Source organism: Tenebrio molitor, chromosome 2 (genome assembly GCF_963966145.1).
Source record: "Tenebrio molitor chromosome 2, icTenMoli1.1, whole genome shotgun sequence".
Lineage (NCBI taxonomy): Eukaryota > Metazoa > Arthropoda > Insecta > Coleoptera > Tenebrionidae > Tenebrio > Tenebrio molitor.
This window is the reverse complement of record NC_091047.1, coordinates 33,270,444-33,294,347: the sequence shown is the minus strand read 5'-3', so window position 1 is coordinate 33,294,347 and position 23,904 is coordinate 33,270,444. Positions and strand designations below refer to the sequence as shown.

The window sequence follows — 23,904 nt, the reverse complement described above, 5'->3', positions numbered from 1 at the left end:
GTTGTCTTCTTGTGGGACCATCTAATTGTGGAAAAACCAATACCATGATCAGTTTAATTGAACATTCTAACGGTTTACGATTTGAAAATGTTTATGTCTATTCAAAATCTCTTTTTCAACCAAAATATCAATATTTAGAAAACTTGTTGAAACCCATTAAGGGTATGAATTATTTTGCTTTTAACGATTTGGAAAGCAACATACCTCCACCATCTAAAGCAAAACGCAATTCGATATTTATTTTTGATGATGTAGCATGCGATAAACAAAATTTGATGCGAGAATACTTTAGTATGGGTCGACATAAAAACATAGATTGCTTTTACTTGTGTCAAACGTACAGTCGTATTCCTAAACAGTTAATTCGAGACAACGCAAATCTCTTAATATTATTCAAACAAGATAATTTAAATTTACGTTAGATATATGAAGACAATATTAGTACGGATTTAACTTTCGATCACTTTAAGGAAATGTGTTCACTCTGTTGGAAAAATTGTTACGACTTTTTAGTTATTGATCGAGAAAGAGATATTAATGCAGGAAGATACAGAAAAGGTTTTGATTCATTTATTCAACCTCATATGTAAATGAGAATCGAATAGTACTTAGATCGCTTTGCACAACGGTATCAAATCAGTTTGATATCAACGGTTGACCGATACAGTTACAAACGCTTAATATCGCTTTATCCAACATTCAAGAGTAATATCGTGTTTTACTAGTTAGTTTTAATTGAGTAAACTGGGCTATAACTAGTCTGTTGTTTTAACCCACGTTGCCATTTGCACCGTGGGTTATAACATACATAACCCACGTTGCCATTAGCACCGTGGGTTATTAACGTCCATAACCCATCGGGAGCAGAATTTCATCAATAATGTCATTATCTAAAAATTTTGGAATATTGGATAAAACGTTGTATGGCATACGTGGGTTATTAAGTACTACCCACTCGAGGTAATAACCTACTCGGGCAAGCCCTCGTAGGTTACAAATACCTCTCGTGGGTAATATCTTAAATAACCCACTTATACCATAATAGTTATTTATTTAACGAGTTCGTGTGTAATTTTGGCTTTTTTTGGCATGAGTGGACCAGTTTAAAACTCGAGTGAAACGAGAGTTTTAAAGGTCCACGAGTGCCAAAAAAAGCCCAAATTACACAAGAACGAGTTGAATACAACGTTTTTTTGTTCGACGAGCCCCTTAAAGGCTCCAAATTGCTAAAAATCTTTAAAATTAGCTTGACGTTTCGTTTTGACAAGTTGTCAAATTTATCAAAATCCGTTCACACAGGAGAAAATTCTCAAATTCTGACAGTGTCGAATAAAAAATAACTATTACACACGGTTTAAAATCGGTTTGTGGCAAACAGTTGGCTGGTATATACGCTTAATCTCGCTTTACAAACGGTTTGATATCGCTTTGTATTCAACCGTTAATTGATAAATCGTTTTGGGTGCGCTTTGAAATACTATTGCCCCTTACACCATGAATTCGGAAAATGAATTATCAAATTCGGTAGAATTGGCTAAAAAATTAATTAAGAAAAGAGAAGAAGCAAAGCGTAAAATGAATTTATTAAAACAAGGTGAAATAAGGCAAGAAGGTGCATTTTCTCCCATCACTAAGCGTCTAAAGACAATCTCTGATCAGTTGCAAAACACAGATGTTAAATGTTATAATAATAATACCAACAAAAATGATAATCATAACAAAAAAAAACAGAACCTGATGAAACAAGAAATTTTACCTATCAAATCTCTTTTGGATGAAACTTCACCACAAAGAATGGAAAATAATTTGTCTGCTAAAGTTTCTAAGCTAAGGAAAAAAAATGCCACATTAAACGAGAAGGAAATAAGAACGTCAGAATTAGTAGAAAATAATCCTGCTAATGTTTCACATTATGATGAAGAAACGCTAATTTCAAAACCTTCCAAAAGATTAAATTACACATTAGTTGATTTAATGAATGAATCAGTGGAAGAAAATAGAGGAATGCAAGGAAAAACGCTTGACACTAATGCTTACGAGCAATACTTACAAACTTTTGATGAAGTACCGAGACAATACATTGACGCTATGAATCGAGATAGAACAAAAGAATTTGATCATAGAACAGGAATAAGGCATGATGATATTCAAGAGAAGTTTTTTGTGGGAGCTTCAGAAGTAAAATTTGTAGGATCTGATATAACGGTCAATGATGCATTCTATAAAACGACACCGGGTCTGTATCAATTGTTGTTTAAAAACAACCCAAAAAATTATACTCAAGAAGATTTGTACACCTATAAGACAATTTTAGACAGTAGTAATGCCTGCAGAGTTAACTTTCATCCTAGCGGACAAATACAGGGATCAAGATCAAATAAGTATAAATCAATAATCGCTCCTTTATATTTTGAACAGCAAGCCACCAAAAACAGCACGAAAGAAAACATTGGGGAAAGGAATGTTTAAAGAAGTCTCCGATAAGCCGATTGACTACGTTTATTGGAATGATCCAAATGAGTTAGTTAATAGATTGAGATTATTAGTCGCATCTCAGTCAGCAGGTCATACAGGTCACTCTAACGAAATTGTTTCTGTTATTGAGGAGTTGCGTGAAGCTAACATAATCGAATAAGACATCGGAATGGTTCCACCAAAGCAAACTTCGATTAAAAAAGATTTAGTTATAGAATTACATAAGCCTGCAAGAATCAATTTTAAAAGACGTCGTGTTATTATAAAAGGTATTAATGAAACACTGCAAGCTGATCTTGTTGAAATGATTCCGTATGCCAAGCAAAATAAACAATTTAAATATATACTCGTACTTGTAGTAATTGACTGCTTTTCAAAGTATACATGGACTGTTCCTGTCAAAGCAAAAGATTCAAAACATGTAACAGAAGCAATGGAAAAAGTTCTATCGCAAATTATACACTTACCAAAAAATTTGCAAACTGATAAAGGATCCGAATTTTATAACAGTATGTTTAAAGCATTGATGAAGAAATATAAAATGAATCATTACAGTACATTCAGTACAAAAAAAGCATCCATTGTTGAACGCGTTAACCGCACCCTAAAAAACTTAATGTGGAAACAATTCAGTTTGCAGGGTAATTATAAATGGTTAAAATTACTACCTGACATTACAAAACAATATAACAACAGTTATCACAGAACAATCAAAACCAAACCATCAATGATAAATAAGAGAAATGAAAAATTAATTTTAAAGTCGATTTAAACACATGTAAAAATTGCTACTAAAAATAACAAATATGCAGTTGGAGATCATGTTCGAATCAGCAAACATAGGGAAGTATTCGACAAGGGATAAACTCCGAACTAGTCAAATGAAATTTTTCTCATAAGGAAAGTTAAATTAACCAACCCAACTACTTATCTGCTAAAGGATATGAACGGAAAAGATATTTTAGGTGGATTCTATGAAATGGAGTTGCAAAAAGTGAAGCATCCTGACGTCTATTTAGTCGAAAAAGTTTTGAAGAAGAAAGGAAAGAAGCTCTATGATTCGATGAAAGTGACAACACCTGGATCGATGAAAACAATATCACATAGAACTACTACAATATCTACTATTCACACCATATACAGAGTGATCAACAAGAATCCAAATCAGAGCAAGCGTTGCAAATTATCGGTCACGTCGTAGCAGAATCATACGCAAATAAGCGTTCAAAGCATGGCCGTAGACAATTTGTGGTCTCAAACGCTAGTTTATAATAAATCATACCTCATGAATTTTAGACGTTGGAATTATAATTGTGCATTTTATTATTATTATAAGATAAGGGAAACAATTTATAAGATAAATAAGAGCAACATTTTACATTTGTAAGAGTAAGTAAATTATCAGCTTTATTGCCAAACGCGACGCCACTGGTACGGAGATGTTTCGTTTAAATGTCACATTTCAAAATTCAAGGTTGTTGTTGTTGACAATTTAAGTGATTTAACCTAAAAAACAAATCTTCGATTTCGGCAATATTTACAGACGTTTATTGGAATTGTAAGCAATAATTATCCCAGAATAAGTTGTAAAATGGGTTTTACCATTAAAGAGAAGGCATTTTTATTAGATTATTTTCGAAAGAGGGTGAAACAAGAAAGTGAAGACTGGCCTTACTTTGTACCCCCTTACACTGAAGAATTTCAAGCCAAATGTCTGAACCTGATGGTATTGGTTATTAACAAGTTTATCAATGTCTTAAAATTATAATGCCTAATTTTAGTGAATCATAATCCATCATTAAGAAGAAGTCAGGTCAGTCCTTAGTTCAAATTTTAGAAATGGTGCAAAATGTTCGACAAATTATCAAGGAACATCCCTCAACTTCCATAAGGCGTTTAAGACTGCAAATTAAATTGAGTTATGGCACTTATTGCAAAAATTTTGAAGGAGGCTATTAATTTGTTTCCCTTGTGTGTTGCAAGAAATAAAACCCACACATTACCTTAAAGAAATTTTCACCATAAATGAATTTTGGCAGTCCATTTCACCTGACAGCTTCATAAGTGTTTTTGGAAAATGTGAGAGGCGAGTTTGACTCTTTCTGGACCACAATGGAGAACATTTGGAGCAGTTTTTGTGAAAACTTATTTTTTGACCTTGGAATAATTTAAATGTTTTAGTTAAACTGCTAGAAAAGATACGAGTAAGTTCTCAATTAACCAAAAATGTGAGAATAATAACTTTAGCACTTTTCTTACAGAAAACAACAAAACAAAGAATTCTGAAAAATAATTACTTTTAAAATTTTGTAACCAAAGATTACGTGCCTTATGAAGGAATTTTATGTAACTGTGTGTTTTTTCCTTAATCAGTAATAAATAATAATTAATAATAACTTCCTTTTAAATCCATTATTCATGAATTACAAACAATTTATAAAGGCAATTAATAATAGATTTTTGAGAGGTAGGCAACCAACAAAACGAGTGCACACAATTATATAAAAGTGTCTGATTAGTATACGACGTACGTTTCGATAAAATAAAAGATGAGGTAGCACTCTTGATTTGGTTTCTTGTTGATCACTCTGTATTACTACAATAAACTGTACACACACACACATTCTATAATACATAATATTTCGCATACAAATTCTGCTTTATTTTTATCCCACACCAAATCCTTACATTTCACCCCGCTTCGACTTTACATTTTACAACATGAAATCAAACATCGTGCGCCGCGAACGACACTTCATTTTACAGGCTCGCCGGAAGTGAGCCAAAAACGGACAACAATTTTTCAGGTCAAAACACAATCCAAACACTGACACAATCGAATGAGCTAGGAACGGCCACCACTTTTACTGCTCGTCAAATCTTAGATGGCCGCTAAGGATGCGCAGAAGAGGGAGTGCGATGCAAGATGTGGAACCGAGATGCGACAAGGTGAAGCGATAAAGTAGGGTATAATTCTGAAAAGTACACTCAGATACAGAAATCGACTTGTTCTAACTCCGAGTTGTCGACAAGATTTTAATCCTGTAGCTGTACTCTGTACGGACGTATTGCGAGTCTTCAACGCATTTGTGATCTGCAATTTTTATTACCTAAATAATAATAAATAGGTACCTTTCCCACTAAATTTCCGACGGCGTTGTAATTTTTACATTTCTCCTTTTTAGAAAATGACACCCATAAAGTTGCTCTTATTGTTAACACACGTTGTACATTTTGATAATTACGTCTCCTTAAATTTCAAAATCATAAAGCACTGTAAATTTTATTGAAGTACTACCTGTCCTTGCTATTTTGTCGGTGGTCGAGTCGATTGGACCGTCCGCTTAAATGACAATTAGGTACAAACAGATGTTCGTTATTCGCAGCGCTTCAGCCACTTTTGCATTATGCCGTAAACAATTTCCCAGAATTCGAACACGGTAAGATGAGGCACAAAGAATTATTCATTATTTTAATAAACTGTTATGTATTACGAAATCAAAAACATTATTCCATATACCTAATTCATAATGTCATACTAATAGTTTAAATTTAAAACATGTTTCACTGTGCTTTTAAAAGCCATGGTTTGGAGTGTACCAGTTTGTCCACTGCTACGACGCTCGAAAAAGTGACGTCCCCACTCCTACCGTTACCATTGCGCATCCGAATCTCAGCGGCCATTTAACATTTGACGAGCAGTACAGGTCTACACACATTTCACATTTTCGAGCGCTTTACTGAGCCAGGACACAGATTACTCATATAAACAGATAGTGCACTCGGACCTCGAATTGTTTCCAGTTTCAGTGCGCTAGTCTCTGTTTTGGTTCGCACGAATTTAAAAACCTGTTTAGTTGGTTTTGTTAATAAATACGATAAAGAAGAATTTTCCCTTAGATTATTCTCTAAAACTGCATGTCCACATGAGAATTTATTATGCATTAAAATATTACAACCGCAACATAAATTGCCCAACACTTAAAAACAGAAAGTTATTGACTGTATCGCATTTGTGACTTTGTGAAGCATTTATTTGAGGTAGTGTAAAAGATAAAACGGCCTACCCCAGAAAATATAGAAATATATACTTAATATAATAGTTATAATTGACTATAACATAATATCTTTAGAACCAAAGCCTAATAATAACTTACAATTAATTGGTATAAATAAAACTGTGGTTTAAATTCACTACAACAAAATTTAAACTTATTTCATGCCACAATTAAGTCTGTATGGGTTAGCCCGTTTCCATTTTGACTGTTTTATTTAGAATAATTGATTTGTTTGAATTGTATTCCTTTTTTTTATTATTTTTTCTTTCTGAAAGATATATTACGTTAATATTTTATTCTGGTTTTATTTTCTGTATCATTTTTATGGACATAACATTAAAATTATAAATTTAATTTTAATGTTATGTCTGAATTGTATTCCTTTTTTTTTATTTTTTTTTTTTTTTCTTTCTGAAAGATATATTACGTTAATATTTTATTCTGGTTTTATTTTCTGTATCATTTTTATGGACATAACATTAAAAGAATTGATTAGAACTCATATATTGGTTTTATTTGCTTTATTTACAATTTTAGAATTCCGCGTCGATCGGTTCACATTTTAAATTCGCGCGAACCAAACGAAAGCTACTGCGGCAAGAATCTTGGACCGCTACAATCAATGCATTGCTGGTCAAGTGCACTATCTGCTTATATGAGTAATCTGTGGCCAGGATCGGCCACCACTTTTACAGGTCTACACACATTTCACATTTTCGAGCGCTCTTGTGAGCCAGGATCGGCCCCTCTTAACTACTGGGGACGCTGCCGTTTTATAAAAATAAAAATCCCGGAAACTTATGCCAAAATTAAAAAAATATATATATTTTGACATATTAAGTCATAATAATAAATCTACTGTTACGAGAATTTGCAGAGTGCAAAGGTATTTAAACCATGTGGAAATCCAAATAAATATCCTGGGCATTTTATGGAACGGATTAAAAACACAGGTAACAAGCAGTTATCAACTTTGTAACCTATTAAAGTGTATAATAGGTATAACAGCTACACTGTGTGTGGACTTCATTTTACCAGCAAATACTTCGGCACGAACAATAGATTGCTGAATGTGGCCGTACCCTCGACTCAATACAACTTCCCTCCTTTTCCAGTCCAGACTAATAATTATATTTTAACTGAAAACTATTTTGTATAGAATTTTCATCCGATCTACTGATCTACGATATTTCTACTGAAGACGCTATAAGTAAATCCTGTTTTATGTAGTAATGAAGATATAAATTCTTGTGAAAGTTTCAAAAAGAAAATAAGAAAAGCTGAGCATAATCTAAATTATAAAAAGCCAGAATGTTAATCCAAAATTCTGGCTGCAACTACGGGCTGCAATGTACCGAAAACGTTACATGCAAAATTCGATGTCAAAATAAAGAGCAAAATTTTGAAGGTGAGGAAGCCATAAATCTCTGTTTGTCGCAATTGAGGAAAAAAAACACCAAATCAAAATTTATAAAAATGCAATGGAAATGTATCGAAAAAAATTGAAAATAGAAACTTCAAAATAAATGTAGTCTTTTAATTTCATAAATAAATTATTTTGAGAATCGCCCGAAAAAATTTTTCCCTAGGGCAATTATATCGGAAATTTTCCCTAGGGAAAATTTCCGCTTAATTAAATTGTGATTGGTTGCTATTCAAATAATTCGGAGTTGTGATTTGTCAATATAAATCATGTGACATTTGCGGGCGATTCTCATATATAATATACCAAGGGACAGATATATTGCCGGAAATTTTTTCGAGCAGTCCTGACAGACGAGTGTTTGCGCAAGAAAATTACACGAGGGCTTCAGCCCGAGGGTAATTTTGAGCGACAAACACGAGTGTTGGACTGCAAGAAAAAATTTCCGGCGATATATATCTGTCCCGAGGTATATTCGGAAGAGAATCGCCCGAAAAAATTTTTCCCTAGGGCAATTATATCGGAAATTTTCCCTAGGGAAAATTTCCGCTTAATTAAATTGTGATTGGTTGCTATTCAAACAATTCGGAGTTGTGATTTGTCAATATAAATCATGTGACATTTGAGGGCGATTCTCTTCCGAATATACCTCGGGACAGATACATATCGCCAGAAATTTTTTCTTGCAGTCCAACACTCGTGTTTGTCGCTCAAAATTACCCTCGGGCTGAAGCCCTCGTGTAATTTTCTTGCGACAGACACTCGTCTGTCAGGACTGCTCGAAAAAATTTCCGGCAATATATCTGTCCCTTGGTATATTATATATGAAAATTAAAATAAATAAAAAAAGCCAGGATATCCAGCTGGCTGTGTCTTATTTTGCACCTACCACAAGCCAGTAGATGGCGTCGGGACACAAAAAACTATGGGAGTTTGCGTTCTATAGGTTTACTGTGTTGTCTATGGTAAATTTCATAGAAAAAATAAGTATAATCTAGAATGCAAACTCCATAGTTTTTTCATGGCCAACTTCATCTAGCTTCCGCTGCGCTCCATACGGCCGTCCCAATAAGGGTCTAAAGTTGATTCAGCTAACCTAAAAAAATCGTTTGGTAACTAGCCCCATCTGTTGCAACATTTTTAACATAAATCTTTATGGGTTGATGGGGAAACCGTGTTTTTTTGTCAGTTTGGCGGAAAAATGTGAACCGGACTTGATACTACCCTTTCGGCTGTTAAAGAAAATTCGAAATTTAAGTAAACCAATTATTATTTTTAATCGCAGTAACACCAAATATGCAGCTTCTGTTGCTTTCATAGCAGGGTATATTGTAAAAAAATGAAATGAAATATTTCACTGCGACAGTTGTCTCTCTCCTTTTTCAACCCCTGGTCCTCTTTTACGTTCAATTAATCTTCAAAATCGTGGCGGTTTGACTTATCCAAATTATCAGTTTGTAAGTTTTTTTTAAAGAATTGGCAGATATTGCCACCACAGAAATTTTATCATATTTGGCCCAAGAAAATATTTGCAAACAACTCGTAACAATTTTACTTCCACATTTAATTCGTAATTCCCTCTTTATCTGTAACACACATAAAGACAAAATTTGTAGTTATTATAGAATAATTGATGAAACCACTTTTAAATAATAGTTGTTCACAAAAAACTGATTCCATAAAAAGAAAATCAATTGCTAATAAACCCATAAGTGGAAAGGTTTTAAAATTATAACACTACGTATCTACCAAAGAGGTACCTACATACCTACCTACCTATCCACCCATTTAGGTATGTTCTTTAGTTATCACTCCTTTATGCTGTTTAAAATTACGTTACTTTCGAGTTTTGTTCCTTTTCCATTGTTTTATGTAAATAATGTATTAAATATAGTTATATATTTTCCAGTTTTACAAGACTATTACATATTTTCGTTTGATTTTCATATCTTTTTGAAACTTCATGACACTTTTGAAGGAAACGTCAATCATTGTTATTAACATTTTTCTCCGCTAGTTGGGGCTAGTTACCAAACGATTTTTTGAGGTTAGTAGAATCAATTTCAACCGTGGAGGGAGAAAAGACTGGAGATGGCATTTCCTATGCTTCCCATGTTAAAAATCCGAACCCTCTAAAAGCACGTGCAACAACCTTTTATGACCCAGTCCACAATGTGCTAGATAAAGAAGCACAATGCGCCTGGAAGGAAGGCGAAGGAAGCCATTGGCCTAGCGTCTATATTCAGAAACCTTTTATGACTCTGTAGTTTTCGTGGGCCGGTACACTTATTTGAATTAGTGCCATCTCCAGTCTTTTCTCCCTCCACGATTTCAACAATGAAAATTGGCATAATGGGACGGCCGTCTGGAGCGCAGCGGAAGCTAGATGAAGTTCGCCATGGTTTTTTCAAGGCCATCTGAATCAAAAAGCTACGCTTATAAGGCCGTTTCATTGCGCGCCCTCGGTGGCCGATCAACGAATCAAAGCTACAATATTGGCGGCAATTTAAAATATTGCCCTTCTACTGGGTGATCAAGAAGGACTGTTTAAGTTGGCAGTACAATTAAGAAAATTTTTTAATTCGGTTATTTATAACACTGCAACCGGATATGTTTTGTTGGTTTATTTGACAAATATCTGATGTAGGTATAGCATTAACAACGACAAGCCATCAACAACCGAAAGTTACTCCTGTTATACGATTTAAAATACAATTCAGTGTTACCAACTTAAACAGTCTTTCTTGATCACCCCGTATTTTACATGAAATGGTAAAAGCGTGTTTCATTTGTGGGGCAAAAGATTGTAGTGACCCAGTTTAAAATTTAAAATTTTAAAATTCCCGGTACCGCCACGAGAGCGCGCCAAATGGGAAGGTACTAGCGGCTAGACTAGGAACTAAGGGATGGGGTTGGTAATCTTGGCGAGTTGGCGACGCTGTTGAAAAGCGGAAATATAGCGGGGATGAAACGGGCTCGCGCAGGCGGTTGAAGGGGGTAGGTCACTTTTGTTTAGTTTTTCGAAACGGACACACCTTGCGAAGAGCGATCCAAGTTTCTCAAATTTGTAAGTTAAACCTGAACAATTCCACTACCATTCCGAGTAGATATTTTGTGTCCCCGTGAGGAATTCAACGTTTTTAATTCACCTGGTTAATTTATCCCACTTTCGTTGCCTTTTTTTTTGTGTTTTGTTTTTGGGGCCAGGACCACGTGGTAAGGGTATGTTGTAGATTTCATTTTGTTGCATGCTGTTTCTTTAAGAAGCGCCCATTTGTTAATTTTAAGCGTTATCCCTAAGTTTCTCCCGGGAGGTTCATTTTTTTGGTAATCTTGTAATTTCGGAAATTAGGAGCCGTCGTCCGAACCGCGAGCGTCCATTTTGTTTTTTTACTAGCATTTTCTAACGGCACTCGACCCGCCATTTTCTTTTTGTTTAACATTACCAACGATTATTGTATTCGTTATTTATGCTGCTTACCGATATTTGTGCCAGTTAAAGCGTTTTTTTATTTTATCGTTATTTTACTTCGCGTTTTGTCCCCTTTTATTTGCGCATGGTTTAATGTTGCGTTTTGTTTTGTTTATTTATCATTGTTTAATGTTGCGCTTTGTTTTGCTGAATTTTCTCATCGTTTAAATGTTACGCTTGTTCGATTGAATTAAACTCGGTTTTTTTCTTTGTGTTGTTGCTAGATTTCGGAAAGGTTAAAGTAAAATGTTGTAAGTGCGCCCCTATGGGAGCTAAGTGACAATCAGGAAGTCGTGGGGTTTGTTTAGTAAATTTCTGTGGAAGCTACGGTTATTTAAAGCCGTTAGCGGAGGCGGACCTAGATCTTCGCATATGCGGCGGCGGGATGTTTTCGTGAAGCTTCCGTCGAGGTTATAGAGATTTCGGGGGCTTGTCGGGAAACGGTTGGTTGGGGACGATGGAGCTAAATATTCGCTGATGCTGTTTAGTGATGCTAATCGTACAACCCCGAGACGCTCTGTCACTCTTACTTGGTCGGCGAAATAGTCTGACGTTCATTAATACCCCGAATATCTATAAACGTCGCTTGCTCTCAAGATGATTCAGATTATTCTTCTGAGTCCCCTCGCGGCCGAAAGTTTGTTACCTCCAGCTCTAAGCTCCAGTTGGCGTACCTTGACCGCGTAGTTCCAAATTAAACATTGTTTGTCATTAATCGAATTGTAAAATATGAGTAATACCTGGGATACGGTTTTTGAAGAGGGTTTTTCATCCGTCCCTGTCTGTAATAACTGCACCATAATTTGTTTACTTGTTTTGCAAGCTTTAACTGTCATTTTGTCTGTCATGTGCCCGTTTTCTGTTATTTTAAATATTGTTGCATTCATCTTGTCGTTTATCTTTGTGATGTACTCAACTAGTTAATTTCTTGTACTTCGTTAAACTTAATTTCTGTCCTTCGTATTCGTTTCAATTTCTTTTCATCAAAGTTATTACAGGCATTTTTAATAAAAGGTATTTTGCGTCCCTCACATGTGTGTTTTATTTGCGGCACTCTTCCAACTGGAACCCTCACCGTTTGCATTTCGAACCTTTTTCCGCCAAAAGAAAATCACAACGTAGGGCTCCTCCGATTCGATGACGATCACGACCACATTTGTTACCGTTTTGCGCAGGTTCAAATATTTGGCGGAAAAAGTAATGTATTCAAATCATTACAAGATGTTCGTTTATTTGAAATTCGCAGCAATATGAAACAAAGACAAAAATGGTTCGTAGCTTTTGAAACGTTTGCGGTAACAAATTTATGGAGACAATGATAAGCACAACCTTTTAATTTGTATTTGTAATATAAAAGACTACAAAAATTTCGGATTACTCAGAAATTTGTGAGCAGCATTTTCAACAAGTCTCTATAATTACAAGGTATTATCATCTTATTAGTGTTTTTGTTTTTTAGGCTTTTCCCACTGAAACTCCGTTTGAAATTCCTGTACCCCAAAATCCTGTAGAGTCTTTCATCATTCCAACTGTTCCAATGACATCCAAATCAATTCAAGTAAATAGTATTTCTGCGCAGTATATTCCACCAAATGGTTGAGATACTGGGCCCTCATTTGCTAGAAAATCCAATACTTTCATCTTGTTTGGTACATAAAAATCAGATCTGCGAGCTGATAATAACTGCAACGCTGAAACCAGTTTTAGATAATACATATTTGTCAAGAAAAAACAGATTTATTAAAGAGGAAATGTGCAATCCAGAACAAACTCCTTTACAGAAAAATGTTAAAGTTATAAATTGTTCTAACCTACCTTGTGTTATGATTTCATGGTTTTTTGCAATTCTAATTTATTAGTATTTTGCTAGCCCAGAATGTGTCCAAAAAAAGCTCGGATCTTGGATATTTTATTGCATTCATGTTTTAATTGACGTTTTAAGCACTTAACCTCAAAGAAAAAGTGGAAAAAGTCCACGGCCTCCTAGATTCATAAGAGTCTTATCTTATAAGAGACGAGTCTCTTATTAATCTAGGAGGCCGTGAAAAAGTCTCAATCAATTGCGTTCGAAATCGGTAGATGGAGCGCAAAAAGGTTTTGCCGCCCGAAATGTCACAGAAACAAAGTTTATATGGAAAAATCGAAAATTGAAACGGCCTTATAAGCGTAGCTTTTTGATTCAGATGGCCTTGGGTTTTTTTTCTGATTGACGCCATCTATCAGCTTGTGGTGGGTGCAAAATTTCAAAGCCTACTATGTGATTCCATATTCCCTTCCTTTTTGCCAATAATATTATGTGTGTTTCAGAACGAATTTTTCACTCCATTCAAAGATAAATTTTGGCAACGTGACTTACCCTGTATGCAAAAAAAGGAGTTTAATGAAGTAACTTTAGTCAAATTTATCCATTAAACTTCTTGCTTTCCATACAAAACCTGCCACGTTGCTAAAATTTAGATTCGAATAGAGTGAAAAATTCGAAGTGCTGAAACAAAATATATAATTACAGTGCATTCACTTTTGTTTTAGACCAGAGTAGGCTATGGAAATTTGGCGAGTTGTATGGTAAGACTGTGGCTGAATGACAATATACATCATGTATAATATTTGAGGTTACACTTTCTTGTCAAAATTCATGACCATGTAGCCAAGCATTATCATTTTCCAACTAACTACATAGTTTCGAGGACTCAATGTGTGTATTTAGTGATAAATGTAAATATTGCACAAATTTAAAACTAATTTACCTTAATACTTAGGCAGAATATAGCCTAAGGGAGTCCGTTTCGGCTCAGGGACTCGAGGGTCGCGGGTTCGATTTCGATTCCGACGCAGGCCGGAAAAAAAAGGCTATATTCTATCTCGTGATTCGGAAGTCACGTTAAGCCATTGGTCCCGATCTGTTGAGTTGGTCATCACGCCCCTCATAGATTTGTAAACCAGTCTTAGACTGTGTAACAACATTTACATGTCAAATTTGACACTGGCAGTTCGAACAATTTTGATTTTGTCATTTTGACATACCAACATTTAAAAAAATTTAAATAGCCTACTCTGGTCTAAAACAAAAATGAATGTATTATACTAAATTTATCATTAAATTCAAAAGTATACAAAAAATAAACAATTTTATTTGCGATTTTTTATATTTAATTTCTTTTAATTTTTAATTTTGAGTACGCTCTTCCAGATTGTTTAAATAGTGCTAGAGCCACAACTTTCTCATCAGTGGTGTATCTGCGTCTTTTGGTTGGATATTTCGCTTTTTCAATTGTGATAGACAAAAATTTGTAGCATCACTCCCCAATACTGAGCTTTTCAATTTAATGTCAAATTGTTTAGCCAACCGTAACTGTTTTCGATAAGAAGTTGCCCTAATTTTATTGATACGTGCCACTTTTTTAAATTTTAACAAGGTCAATTTGTTGGCAGTAGGTGACGGTACTTTTTTTCCAGATTTGAAAGGCTCGAACTTCCTGCTTTGTAACAAGGTGGGAGTTTCAGGAGTTTGTAAGCTGACGGAAGGTATTACTTCATCTTGCAGATGAAATAGTTGGTCTTTTGATGTTTGCTCTAAAAAAGCAAAATGTATACATGACATTTTATGTAAATATCATTAAACTTACTTTTTGCGCGATTGTACTCTATTTGGTTGTTTACCACGTCTGTTTCCAAGATGGTAAGCTCTGTTTACTCGTTGCTAACGATAAACTCGATGGTAAGTAATTTTTGGTGTTCTAGAACGGTAAGTAAAGTTTATTCAAAATGAATCGATTATTATAATAATTTTTATGTAAACAGAAGTTGAAGACAAGATGTGGGGGCACTTTCTGGAAACTCATAAAGCTCTTGTAGTCCGGCTTTCCTTGGCGCTGCAATGAAATAGCATTAGCAAACTTGCCGCGACATTGGCATTGTCAAAATTTTCATACCCCGCATTTTCCTTGTCTTCTTGATTACAAATTGAGATCGTTGGTTTCGAAAATTCTTCATTTATGTAGACGGAAGTTGAAGACAAGATGTTAGCACTTTCTGGAAACTCACACGGCTCTTGTAGTCGGCCTACCTTGCCGCTGCAATGAAACAATTTTAGTAACAGACTTGCCGCGACATTAGAATTCTCAAAATGTTCATACCCCGGATTTTCCTTGTCTTCTTGATTTCATATTGAGTTCGCTGGTTTCGAAAATTCTTGATTTATGTAGACAGAAGTTGAGGACAAGATGTTAGCACTTTCTGGAAACTCACACGACTCTTGTGGTCGGAATTCCTTGCCGCTGCAATGAAATAATATTAGCAAACTTGCCGCGACATTAGTATTATCAAAATTTTCATACCACAAATTTTCCTTGTCTTCTTAATTACACGTTGAGGTCGTTAGTTTCAAAAATTCTTTATTTGTGACGCACCCCACATTCAAAGTTTCTTCTACAATATCCACTTCGTTTTCGGAATCACTAATATCACTCATTTTACTGCTTGTTTTTCAACATAACTGGCGATATTTGCGCACAAAAACTGCAATGGCGGTAGTTTTTGCAGATTGCCTTAGAAACGCGATACAAAAATCGACATTGTGGCAACACGATGTGAAGCGCGTCGTATCGCATTGCATTCTACGGGGTGATCAAGAAGGACTGTTTAAGTTGGTAACACTGAATTGTATTTTAAATCGTATAACAGGAGTAAGTTTCGGTTGTTGATGCCTTGTCGTTGTTAATGCTATACCTACATCAGATATTTGTCAAATAAACCAACAAAACATATCCGGTTGCAGAGTTATAAATAACCGAATTAAAAAATTTTCTTAATTGTAATGCCAACTTAAACAGTCCTTCTTGATCACCCGGTAGTTAGGAATGTTTTGTAATAAATATTCAATCGCGCAAAAAATCTCATAAGCATGACGAACGTTAATGACAATGTACGGATCTCAGACAATTGTCTTCGATCCGTACATTGTCATTACCGTTCTTTATACTTAATATACTAATTTGGAATTCTTAAAGTGGGTACAGCGGTATTTTTCAATTTATTATTTGCAGCAAAGTAATGATTCTCGAAGTGCAGACCGCATACAGTGTGGTGATTGTATACTTTTCAACTATCTAATGTTATTAATTGAGTATTATCTATCGGCTATCCGCTTCAACCAATCAGTAAAACGCTCCGGATATTTTCCCGGCTTAGGAAATCTATGCCTGGTTGCAACTGGGCGATAACATGTAGAAACACTGCACAATCTCATCATAATTTTTTACAATGTTAGACTTATGCCAAATTATTTGTATGACATACCGTGACATGATTTGAATTCCAATATTTTTGTCTTATCCCCCTCTTTTTTAAAATGGAGAGCGCCACCCTACGGCTTGTGGTAGGTGCACTAGCCGTGCTCACAACCACAGACATCACAACCCTGACACAAATTTTGTAAGCAACTTTGCATTCTACGGGGTGATCAAGAAGGACTGTTTAAGTTGGTAACAATGGATCGTATTTTAAATCGTATAACATAAGGTACTATATCACAAAGGTATCGCCAACGGTGCAGAGATATATCTCCCTCTCTTTTAATTTCGAGCAATGTTAAGTTAATCTGTTTGACAGGATACAAACATCCCTTAAAATTGTGTATACTTCTATCTTTGTCACACTCACGGGATTTATAGATAATGTCCTCTCTTTTAATTTCGAGGCGAAAAATTGTGGAGCGGAATGGCGCTACCTTCTAAAGATATAGTACCTTAGTATAACAGGAGTAACTTCCGGTTGTTGGTGGCTTGTCGTTGTTAATGCTATACCTATATCAGATATTTGTCAAATAAACCAACAAAACATATCCAGTTGCAGTGTTATAATATAAATAACCGAATTAAAAAAAATTCTTAATTGTACTGCCAACTTAAACAGTCCTTCTTGATCACCCGGTAGATTATATTTATTTTTTCTATGGTAAATTTCATAGACAAAATAAAGTATATATAGAACGCAAAGTGAGTGCATTAATTGTTGATTAATTGTGTCCTTGGTTTGCGTCTTGGCTTGTGCGCACCGTCCACAGGCCGGAAGAGGACGCTGAAGTTGTTGTTGCCAAAAATCCATGTTGCCAAAGTCAATTGACTTCAGTTGAATTTACCATAAAGACCTGACCTGACCTTAAGTGTTTTGTGCCATAAAGCTTTGCAGCATTAAAAAGTGTTAGGCTAAGGCCACACTACAGACTAAATAATTGGCCGATAATTTAGTCCGATTGGGTAGCTTCCGCGCACACCAGGCAAACTAAACTGTTTGGTTGGCTGTTGGTGACGTTGGTGCGCAGACAGCCGACTATTAATCGACCGACTGCTTATGCACAGTTGATAAAATCAATGCGATTTTAATTAAATATGACATCTGACATAGGATAAAGATGTCCTTTAGTTCAACATATTGAATACTGTAATGGTCCGAATAGGTCAGCCAAATTAAGAACTTATAAATTTTGCTTTTTATTTTAAATTTTAAAATCAGTTCAACCAAATTTTCTCAGAACCGTTCATTTTGGGACGGAAGTGCTGGTCAGTTGTAAATTTTATTTTCTCGGTGCCTTTGTCGGCAAGAGTCCTCAAGTGAAATCTGCTGGCCTCTCTTTGAAAATGCAGGTACGCGTCCGGGGCAAACCATAGCCCAAGGGGGACAAGTGTTCAGGGGAAAGGAAGTGTTGCAATAAATTGCATGTTCGACAATTTGGGTGGTCCAGTTAAAATCAGGGGATAATTGAATTAATGAATTTGATGTTAGCAGGTTTCAAATTGAGAGAACCACAAAATTAATGTTCATTAGGTTAATTTACTTTTTTAGCATTCTCAAATTTGTGGCATATTTGTAATTAAAGGGCGAGAATTGCAAATTAGAAACAGAGCGCTTTATCGTAGAAAATAACTAGAATCGTTTGCACTTTTAGTTAGAAAAGTAACAAAGCAAAGTAGAAAGGGAGTCGGTAGGAAAACAGGGACAACACGGTAACGGTAAAGCCAGGTAGTTGTAGAAATCAGAGGTGTGAGAGAGAGAGAGAGAATGAAAATTACGAAGTAATTATTAATTAGAACAGTTTTGGGGAATCAAACCAATGAAGAACAATTTTTAGAAGTAGCAGAACAACGGAACTTAGTTGCATGAAATGGCACTTGCGTAACAGCGTTTCAAGCCCAATTTAGGTTTCAAAATAAGGTTAATTTGTTTGTTTGTTTTGTCTGTTTGTTTCATTTTAATTCTGTTTGTTTCATTTTAATTATGTTTGTTTCATTTTAATTCTGTTTGTTTATTTTTAATTCTGTTTGTTTATTTTTAATTCTGTTTGTTTCATTTAAATTCTGTTTAATTCTTGTGCTGATTTTTATTATTGTATAGAGTCGGTAATTCAGTGCTCCTGTTAATTCTGTTTGTTCCATTTTTTGTTTTGGTTGTGTTTGTTTCTTGATGTTGAGGTTTGTTAGTGTATAGAGTCAGTAATTTAGTGTTCTTTTTTCAGAGTTCTAATCCAACACCAAATTATGTACATTCGGTCTGGTCCTAACAAAAGCCTAAATTTAAACATTTAAGATTATGGTGGAAAACGGAAACTGTAATTTCAAAAGTTCTAGAGATATCGAAAGGGTGCCGCGATCGGCGTAAAGTAGAACCGAGCGGATTGGTCACTTTGGAGAAGTAGGGGTTGCGAAAAGTGGGGTGCGCCAGGAATGATAAAACCGAATGCGGGACGGGAAACAGGTCTTTTTTGATTCACTCGGGTTTTGGATTACAAAGTAGCGAAAAGTACGTTCAGTACCGCCAGCAGTTAATTGGTGACCACGTGTTCTACATTTACAAGGTAAATTAAGTTTTTCTAATTCTTGTACTTGCTCTGTAGTCGCGGTTTGACTATCCACACAACATTAGTTCCTTATCGCGTTAAAATAAAGATCCTATTATTTTCTTAGAGCATTTGATGACCACGTGACAATTTCGAATCTTGAATGAATTTCTTTATCGCCAACTATGTGATCTTCTTGTATTTACCGATTGGGGAAACGTGCTCTCGTCAAGGGGAACTAGTATAAAATCATTATAAAACATTTTCGTTCCTTATGTATGCGTTGGAGTCTCGAGTTCGGGAAGCTACCGCCAGTGTCCGTCGCACTCAATTAGCTGTGGTCCGGCGTAAGAGCACAAAATTCAGCCGCGTCACCCCCAAGGGGGCCAGCGACCAAACTAGGCCAGCTGACACGTGAAGAGAGGTACCCTTTGGCCCTGTTAGAACCTTTTTTTCCCTTTTATTTTCGACCACCGGAGTAGACCAGGGTGATCTATGAGATTCCAGGGCATCGCGTCGGGTTCAATTTAATTGGGGAAATTGAAATCTACACCGGATCACATAGTTCGCATCTCAAACTTCCATAATGCTGTTCGCGCCAGAAACTTCTGTATTTGCTCAGCTTAGTCATTTATTCATGAGTCAGATCTCAATTCGTGGGCCGCGCCTCAAATTTCATTGGGTCAAATTTCCACCAACTTCGGTTATTAAATTCAGTGATTTATTTCTATAATTTGTTGGGACCAAACACCACCACAATCAATTATTTGTTAAATAAAATTTAAGTGAAGTGGGCTCAATCGTTAATTTCACCCTTGAGAACCTTCCAAAGGTACGGCCTCTCGTTAGAGCCCCATTAAACAAAAATGAAAAATAAAACACAACGTAGGATTAGTAGTCAGATGAAATTATTCACACACATTTTCGTTATTTGCAAGTTCCACCACCAACTATACACCGGTTAGGGGCAAAAGGTTACAATACTGTGATGAACCAAGTGGGTAATTCAAAATTCCCACCAAGCGGCCATCTCATTTTTGTTTGTTTTACCAACATACGCAATGAAAATAAAACCCGCGAAATTCAAAAATGGCCAAGAGCGCGTGATCGTACCTCGTTAATTCCCCTACGTTGTGTTTTTTTTTATACAAATTAAACATTACCAGGTTCGTTCCAACAGGGTTTGTGAACCACCCAGAAGAGTGCAAATAAAACAACGCAATAATTAAAACCAGCTATTTATTCAAAGTTATGATTTTCGTTGACGCCGGGATTAATGAATAATAAACGTCTCGAGAGAGGGCACCCAAGTCTCCCCAAAGGTGAGAAGACTACTCATTTAGAACTCTAGGAAAATGGTGAGCTCTGGCCATCCTCCTAGACCCCCGAATGAGGCTCCGCTAAAAACCTCTCCTAAAAATACGAACAAGTCCGAAGTGACAACGTAGACGGGACAGTTAGTGAAAATTGAGCAAAACTGATTTCATAAACAACACAATTCAAATTCAGAAAAGACAGGAGGGTCATGTACATTACAAACAAAACAGTTACTTCGGACCGTTCGAGCGGGAGCGAGCACTAGACGAGAACCTTAGCATGTTTTCTCCTTTTCAAGTTAATTTACAATGTGCGGCAGATACGCTATAGAAGGAGCGAGTGGCCTTGGGTGGTCCGGTGGGCTGTGGCACCTATCCTTACGACTTTAACATTTCCCGCCTACCCGTGATTTAGTGATAAGGGAAAGGTGCTGCTTTACGTAAGTCAACAAATTGAGGTACTCTAAGTTCATCGGTTGAAGTGAACATTTCTTTTCCAAAGCAAAAGAAAACACAACGTGCTTGTCAGGCTACACAGACTCAGGGAAAATAGACCTGATCACATTTCCGGAAGTGTGCCATGGAGCTCGAGTAAAACCCAGCATTCAACAAGTCCTGCCAAGCATTAGGTTTTTGGGTCTCCCTTGGGGTGCAAATTTTATGAGGGCCGCGAGGTCGTGTTCAACGTTGGGAGGTTAGAGGAAAAACAAAACCCCTCAAACAGAGAGAGACCCTCGCGGTAAGGTCTAGAATTTACAGCTACAGCAAACTGGATAAAGCAAACAAAAGAAGAAACGCGACAAATATTTGTTGACAGAGCTATCTAAGAACACTTTCAATTTGGGATGGAAAGGTGGTAACAACCATTAACACATACATAAAAATAAAAAAACATAGTCCGGTCGACCCTAGCATATTAGAGCCGGTTCATCGCCAAGGGGGGGGCGCCCTGAATAATATGGAGGGCGCCCCGGGACTAAATGTAGTAGATCCCTAGCTAAGGAAAAACCCACGGAGACACCTGAAATAGAAACATTTGGTTGCTACCGGGATGGAAAGTGGAAACTTTGCGATTTTGATTAAAGTGTTGAACAATAACTAGATACTTATCACACCAAAAACGTCACTCGGAATAATTAGAAGGGGATCAAAAATGAGGGAGTGCGCTTATAAAAAGTAAAAGCCACAGACCCACGCTAAAACTTGGCGCCCTTTTCTTTTAGGAAAGTTAGTGAATTGTAAAACCAGATTTGACAACAAAAAAAAAACGTGATCCGTACAATTTTATAAAATTTACAAACCTAGAACCAGGCGGCCTTACTCTCCTTCACAAGCTTACAAATGTTAAAAGCGTGATACATGGGGATGGTCGAGATAATTGCGGATTTTATACAATATGGTGGGAACATCAACAACCCACGTGCGACCATCATGATATTAAAATACATTTCGCGCGAAACAGACATAATTTTAGTACCGCAAACATACCTTGTTCGAACCAGAAGGGCTGGGCAACAACAACGTCTAATGTAGTTCGGAAAGCACCGAAAATCACACAGTTAGAGCACAAAAGAAAATCACACAGGGTACCTCTGCACTCATCTACAGACAAGGGAGAAGTGTCCCAAAAAAAACATGGCCGTTCATCCCCTGTCGGCTTCCCCCCACGCCCCCCAGTGGTCGCTGGTGGTGCCCACTCCGGTAATTTCCTAGCTTTTGTTGGCGGTTGGTTTAAATTCAAACTCGGCTATCTCAATACCTTTCATAATCATAAATTAAAAATCAAAATTTTTGCACTGTGCCAGGACTCGCTGCTTATTTAGTGATTTACTACATAAAGCTGGTTTTTTTTCAATTTCTTCAATTCCAATAACGAGTCATTAATTAAGGAATAAGGGTAATGCGAAGGCGGAGAAGACAGCAATGAAAAATGTATTACAAAGTGGTTTAAAAAAACGTGTCGGAGCAATAAAGGAGAAAGTAAAAAAAAAACACAAAAATTTCAACTTTATGAGGGGTCCTAATAAAATTTGAAAGTTTATTCGAATTCATGGTCTTTTTTCACTTTTGGTAGTGAACAAAAATAACGAATAATTATTAACTGTTATTGTCATAGTTCATAGTAGCGCGTTCCGACTGCGTCTTTACCTTAGTATTAACGCATAAAAATATGTGTAAAGGGATCTAGTTTAATTCTGAATTATAGATATTTAAATAATAACGCACGTCTCATTTTTTGCTGGAATATTTCCTACTTTTGTTGGTATCTTAATAAATCTTACGCGATATTAATTAAATACATATGAGATTTGACATAGGTTTAAAATATCCTTTGGTTCAATATATTTTATTACTTTCATAATCATAAATTAAAAATCGAAATTTTTGCACTGCAGAGAGCCACTGTACGCCTAATATGTGTGGATCACCGACTGGATAATCGGTGAATGTGCGCACTCGTATTGTACACCATGCTCTATCAATAGTTGGCCAACTTTCTTGTTGAATGGGAATTCCAACTATGTTTCGATCAATCTGTCGGCCGACTACAATCGCTTTAGTGTGCGCACTCACATAAGTCCTCATACTTATTAAGAACCAACTAAATTGTCGGCCGATGAAAAGTCTGTAGTGTGGCCCTAGCCTTACAGGTCTGTTAGCACTACGTGCCACACATTTCCAAATCCATTGAAATATGGGAATCGCTTTAAAGTGTAGCTGAAGCGGACTGAAGACAATAATTATCTGATGGAGCTCAGTCCAATTAAAGTGTATAATAACCACACGGTTTGTGAATTACATTTTGAAAAATCCGACAATGGCACCAATTAACAGACTTCTAAATGCTGCTGTACTTGTCTAGTTTGCTCCTACCTAGTGGTAAATATCACACATATTAAACAAATTACAAACTTTCAAAGATTCCAGAAATTTCTACATCCGATATGCCTATTCCCCATCCCGGCGATGTCAAATTGCAGCGAGGATCGAAGGTTTTAAAATCCTAAGTACTAAATTGCAGCGCGCGGTTAGTTTGGGTTTTAATAACCTGATGTAAACTGCAGCGCTTATAATCCTAATAAGGGGTCGGCTTATTATTTAGAAATTTTCAGGTAGCCCTGCACTTCTCGGTTCATTACGCAGATGTATCAAAGGTGTACATGATGCTCTTAAATCGATTCAAATTAAAACTAATCGAAATCAGGATTTTCTTCAGGTGAATGACAAAGAAAAACATTATAATTTTTTCTTGCCACACAAATTTGAAATTTTTGTCAACATCGTCAAAAATTTACGCGGACGATACGTTTTCACACTGTACAAAA

The 23,904-nt window shown here is 36.0% G+C and overlaps 2 long non-coding RNA genes across 2 annotated transcripts; one reads left to right on the top strand and one right to left on the bottom strand.

Moving 5' to 3' along the window:
- Window positions 1-3,619: 3,619 nt before the first annotated feature.
- Window positions 3,620-4,871, top strand: LOC138124402 (uncharacterized). The gene is made up of 3 exons (XR_011157133.1): window positions 3,620-4,201; window positions 4,257-4,679; window positions 4,737-4,871. It is a non-coding gene; the product is annotated as an uncharacterized lncRNA (long non-coding RNA).
- A 10,292-nt stretch (window positions 4,872-15,163) lies between these two features.
- Window positions 15,164-15,960, bottom strand: LOC138124157 (uncharacterized). The gene is made up of 4 exons (XR_011157035.1): window positions 15,766-15,960; window positions 15,565-15,705; window positions 15,361-15,501; window positions 15,164-15,300 (listed from the first exon to the last, which is right to left on the bottom strand). It is a non-coding gene; the product is annotated as an uncharacterized lncRNA (long non-coding RNA).
- Window positions 15,961-23,904: the final 7,944 nt, after the last annotated feature.